The 5,000-nt window shown below is 40.0% G+C and overlaps 1 protein-coding gene across 26 annotated transcripts in view; it reads right to left on the bottom strand.

The window, feature by feature from the left end:
- Nucleotides 1-5,000, bottom strand: part of LOC135088863 (twitchin-like) — a 164,509-nt gene that overhangs the window by 142,609 nt on the left and 16,900 nt on the right. The gene's annotated exons all lie outside the window — the stretch shown is intronic.

Below are 5,000 nucleotides of genomic sequence, written 5' to 3'. Positions count from 1 at the left end.
TCCTACTTTTTATCTTTATTCATATTATATTTTTGACTTACATTTAATTTATCAGTACACAGGTCCTTTCGGAAGCTCTCTGCAACTCACACGTCATCAGAAGCATAACAACATGAAAGAAATCCTCTGAACTGACTAAAAATGGATAAATTATACAAAATTCACTCACCTTTAAGTGATATATGTTAGCAATCCTTTGAAATGGATGTATATATAAGATCAATTAACTGGGTAATATTTAAATGCACCCATGTTTACCCACAGGCAACAGGAGACAAGATAATGAAGAGAAGTGATCGTGAAGTGGAGATATATTAGTTAATTTGGGTATACTGTGGCCTTAGACTTTTATATATTTTTCTAGCGAGATATTCTGTTTATCAAGTATTCTGTTTATCATTCCACCAGGACCTGTGATACTTCAAATATAGTTTATATCTTCAGTTTACTTCCTATTAACCACGTACACACATATAAATATACATAGAATTTGTTATAAATACATGAATTGTAATAAAATGTTGAATGTACACCTGCCATTAATTAATCAAGTATATATTCTGAGTTTTTTTTTATGTTCATGAAAATGCTAATGAAAACTACGAAAAACTTCAATGTGTAAAGGATTAAAAATGGCAAAAATATGGGAGAAGGAAGAGGAGGAAGGGTAGGACGAGAAGGAGAATGTGGAAAAAAATAAATAATAAATAAATAAAAATAAGGACGGACAAAAATGTACTAGTATACCCTAAAAGTACTAACATTTTTCCGTTTTCTACACATACACAGAGCTGAGTGTTTATTTATTCCATCATTATCACTGAGTTATTCATAAAGAAAACGGAATGCAAGCTTCAGCGGAAATCAAGGGATAACTGAGGTAGTGGCGTTAGGACAGAGAAAAGTTGATTATTTTTTTCTTTCTCGGTTATATTCATTAGCTGTTGGCGATGCATAGAATTTTGTTTGCTTGTTTGTTTGCCGTGTGAGTGAGTGAGTGAGTGAGTGAGTAAGTGGATAAAGAAATTGCTGTGAATGTTTCAGAAGCTCAAAGAAGATATTATTATTATTATTATTATTATTATTATTATTATTATTATTAAAAAACACACCAACTGGGATTAGTAGAGAGAGAGAGAGAGAGAGAGAGAGAGAGAGAGAGAGAGAGAGAGAGAGAGAGAGAGAGAGAGAGAGAGAGAGAGAGAGAGAGAGAGAGAGAGAGAGAGAGAGAGAGAGAGAGCACGCACGTCTTTTTCTCGACGATAAAAAATATACAAAATTCCATCGAAAATAAAAACATCATGGTTCTCCCTTAAAATTCACCATTTTCTTTAATACACACTTAGATTACGTAAACAGAAAATGAGTCTCCTTCTTTTACATGGCTTTCGGCTTCCACACAGTACAAAAATTACCGAAACGTCTACAAAGATTCACCGAAATGCGTTAAATAGCTACGCAAAAGCACCAGAAATTCCAAACTCATATCCTCGTTTGGTGAAGGAAAGAAGATTTTGGAATATCCTAAAGAAAACGGGAGCCAGTCATCACTCAGGGCGGTGGAGCAGCTGAGATACCGAGGAAGAGGGACACATTTACATTTTCTTTATATATCTCCCTCTCCCTACCTGTCTGTGGAGGAGGAGGAAGAGGAGGAGGAGGAGGAGGAGGAGGAGGAGGAGGAGGAGGAGGAGGAGCCATCAATAACTTCAGTACACAGCTGCTCCTGGCAAGTCATTTATCGCCTCAAACAAGCGTTCACTTTCCTTTCAAGAGTGACGATGTCTTGTTAAAGTAAATCGCCATTATGTTATTTTCGTTGCTTTGCTTCCTCCTTTCCGTTGTGTCGTGATTTTTCGTTATTGTTTCTTTTATTTCATGAGTTGTTCTCGTCGTTAAAATGGTCGACTGCATATTTGTCAACATTTTTGCCTGTTTCCTGAATGACAAACGTCTAATTTCCGGGATTTTTTTTCCTTTTCTGGACCAAAACTAATAATATCTACTTCACTTAATCTTTTATTCATATATAAACACAATTACCAGACGATACTTATCCAAAACTTAACAATTAACATTAACGGGAATTCACAGTAACTCACGGCAATAAATTTATGAAATACAAGTTGACCTGATTTAAAAAAAAAACTATCAAAAAGGCATCGATAGTAAAAGTATTTTCATGTGGCAACCCTCCAATGAGGTGTTGAGGGCTGGACAGGGAATGCTGAGGGCTGGCCAGGCAGTGGTAGGTAGTTGGCGCTGAGGGAAGGACTCAGATAAGGCTTGATGAAGCGAAAGGGCGTGAGGTGCTGAGTTAAAGGGGCTGTTTAATGGCAGAGTGCTGAGGGAGGCGTGTCAGGAGGGTGCTTGTGGTGGTAAGAGGTGCCGAGAGGGACGCGTGACAGAGGACAGACTTAAAGAGACAACCGCGGTGACACAAAGCTTCCAGATTTCTCAGATTGGTTAATTATCCTCATTTACTACACAGCCTGTGAGGAAGACGTTCAGGTGTGGCTCAAGCTAAATATAATTGAAGGCTTTTACCTCCCTCTCTCCCTCTCCCTCTCCCTCTCTCCCTCCCGCCGCGGTTCACACACTTGGCTATCCTCCAGAGTGTCGTTAAAATAATGAATTTATTGTAGCCACTCGGCCCCAGCGTTGGCCTTCGCGACATCTGATGAACACTTAGCAATTATTTCTTGGTTTACGGCGGACACCAACCACACGACTCCCATATATAGGCGGCCAGGGAGAGAGAAAGTATCACAGCACCCACCGCCATTATCACCACGACCATCACCACCGCTGCCGCCACCACCATCTGCTGCTCTCTTATCACCACCATCACCACAGTCACCACAGCCAAGAGAAAGAGAGGAGTCACTGCGCCTGTTTCTTCTTCCTATCAATCTCATCGTCTTCATTCTTGTCCTCTTCCTCTTCCAAATGAATGAACAAGGTCGGAATGTGTTTTATTGTTTTTTGTGTTTTCATTCACCGCCTCGCGACCTTTGCCTTTGTTCTTAAGACAAGGGAAAGGTCAATAACTCTCGTTTCTTGCTTGCCAGTTTTGATACGTGGCAAATATGTGTTCCGTATGTGTTGCAACCCGGACCTTCCAGCCTATGTTTTTACTTCCCAAACGCTTTAGATATGTGAAAATATGTTGTTATTTTTTTACTTATCAAACTCCTAAATTGCTTATTCTCAGTTTCAAATTTGATGTATTTTGTAACTTATATCATCAAGGTAAAGGAGTAATTCGGATTTCAATGTTATCCAGAAATGTTTAATAACCTAACTTTTTTTTTTTTTTAGTAAGAACGTGGTTTTATCATTTACTGCAAATTCAGATTATTTTCATACCTCAGTCATGTTTCAAAGACGGTACACGCTCACTGCCTCAAATTTTCCGATCAATAAAGGAAATCATGTTTAATTCTACACATTCTCACGTGGAACATCAGGGAAACAAGACCCATATTATTAAACAACCCATTCTCTGACAAAACTTGGGAAGAAAGTCACAGGGTTTAAAAACTTGTAAAACATGACTATTCCTTGAGAACTGTGAGTAAAAGGGAGAAGCAAGACTCGATAATCAGACCCATTCGACTTCACAAGGACCGTTTTCAAAGCCACGGAGACGATTTTTGGAGTTTTCATTGGTATTCTCTCCACTGATAATACAGATTCCTAGTTAAAGCATCAGTAGAATCAGAAAAAAAAAAACTCCTAAAAACACCAATAACTTCCCCAAGACTCCGTTAAAATGAATCGAGACAAGACACCGAACGTTACAAAATACGGTCAGTGAATCGAACAACTAATGAGAGTCATGGTGGGGTTTCGAGGAAGAGGTCTCCGGTTTCTGTTGACGAGGGAGGGGGGACCGTAACATTCTGGTCCAACTATGTGACCTTCATAAATGCGAAACTTCGAGGTGACGCACATCGCTTATATGTACCGGGCCTGAGCTCCCGCCAAAACTTTCGCTCCTAAAGATTAAAACAGTACAGCTCCTCGTTCAGCTCAATAAAACTCACAGCCTCGTAAATAATGCCAAGAGGAAGACCCCACAAACCTCGAACTCTCGTAAAAAGCCAGCAGGAAAATGTCACAAAACTCATGGCTCTCGTAAAGCTAAAGGGACGCTCTCTCGTAAACCTTTATTATAACTTTACGTGCTTGGAGAGAGAGAGAGAGAGAGAGAGAGAGAGAGAGAGAGAGAGAGAGAGAGAGAGAGAGAGAGAGAGAGAGAGAGAGAGAGAGAGAGAGAGAGAGAGAGAGAGAGAGAGAGAGAGAGAGAGAGAGAGAGAGAGACGAGAGTGTTTACGTGTACCAATTTATGAAGCCCAAAAGCGTCGTCTGAGAGCACCGCCAGACAAACACGTGTATCCTTCACGCACAATTGTCATGAGAACCAAAAGAGCACCCATAAATCGCACCTTGGACCACGACACCTTGGTACAAAGAAAACGAGATTCACGAGGGAGACTCAATTAATAAAAGCCCGACCTTCTCTCAAACACATCACGTTCCAAGGAACCGGAAGAAAAGCAACACTGATTACTTTAGAACTTGATGTAGATTGAAATAACGCGTAGAATAATTATGGTAGTAGGTGCGTGGATTAGAGGTGGAAGGGATGAGCAGAAGGAGGCGGTGTAGAAGGAATGGCCAAGAGATTATGAGCACCTAGGAACAACAAGGATTTCTTCAGTATAACGCGAGGGAACAAGACGCGATCGGACGCACGAGATAAGGAATAAGAGAAATAAGAGAAATGAAGAGAATAGAAAGTAATATAAGTAACAGTATTTATGAGTCAAGACTGAATGAAGGTCAAAGGCCAAGGAAGTCATAGAGATTCTTAACCATGCAAGTGATGATAAAGATAAATTAAACATTATGACTTCCAGTTGGCCGGACCTTCACCCTTACCACGTGACTCAATCATCATGCACGTGTTTATCTTGCCAAACAGCCGCCATGCA

Source organism: Scylla paramamosain, chromosome 32 (assembly GCF_035594125.1).
Source record: "Scylla paramamosain isolate STU-SP2022 chromosome 32, ASM3559412v1, whole genome shotgun sequence".
Lineage (NCBI taxonomy): Eukaryota > Metazoa > Arthropoda > Malacostraca > Decapoda > Portunidae > Scylla > Scylla paramamosain.
This window is presented reverse-complemented; position numbering and strand designations above follow the sequence as displayed.